The sequence below is a fragment of the Nomia melanderi genome, unplaced genomic scaffold (assembly GCF_051020985.1).
Source record: "Nomia melanderi isolate GNS246 unplaced genomic scaffold, iyNomMela1 scaffold0014, whole genome shotgun sequence".
NCBI classification, from domain to species: Eukaryota; Metazoa; Arthropoda; class Insecta; order Hymenoptera; family Halictidae; genus Nomia; species Nomia melanderi.
The window spans coordinates 4,241,156-4,242,110 of NW_027475130.1; positions in this window are offsets into that span (position 1 = coordinate 4,241,156).

Below are 955 nucleotides of genomic sequence, written 5' to 3' on the forward strand. Positions count from 1 at the left end.
TGCTATTAGAGATAGTGCAATAAATCAAAGAGCATTGTCTGCAGGAGGCCCTGGCGCATGAATCTGTGCAGCGGGAACGACCTCGGACCACCAGGGGCCGAGAAAACCACAGTCTCATGGGGCCGGACACTCAGGGTCAGGGGAAAATCCAATGTATATCTGGTGATATCTCGGGTGCTATTAGAGATAGCGCAATAAACGAAAGTGAATTATCTGCAGGAGGCCGTGGCGCATGCATCTGTGCAGCGGGTACGACCTCGGACCACCAGGGGCCGAGAAAATCACCGTCTCATGGGGCCGGACTGTTAGGGTCAGGGAAAAATCCAATATATATCTGGTCATATCTCGGCTGCTATTAGAGATAGTGCAATAAATCAAAGTGCATTGTCTGCAGGAGGCCTTAGCGCATGAATCTGTGCAGCGGGAACGACCTCGGACCACCAGGGGCTGAGAAAACTACCGTCTCATGGGGCCGGACACTCAGGGTCAGGGAAAAATCCAATATATATCTGGTGATATCTCGGGTGCTATTAGAGATAGCACAATAAATCAAAGTGCATTGTCTGTAGGATTCCCTGGCGCATGAATCTGTGCAGCGGGAACGATCTCGGACGACCAGGGGCCGAGGAAATTACCGTCTCATAGGGGCCGGACTGTCAGGGTCAGTGAAAAATCCAATATATATCTAGTGATATCTCGGGTGCTATTACAGATAGCGCAATAAATCAAAGTGCATTGTCTGCAGGAGGCCTTGGCGCATGAATCTGTGCACCGGAATCGACATCGGACCACCAGGGGCCGAGAAAACCACCGTCTCATGTTGCCGGACTGTTAGGGTCAGGGAAAAATCCAATATATATCTGGTGATATCTCGGGTGCTATTAGAGATAGTGCAATAAATCAAAGAGCATTGTCTGCAGGAGGCCTTAGCGCATGAATCTGTGCAGCGGGAACG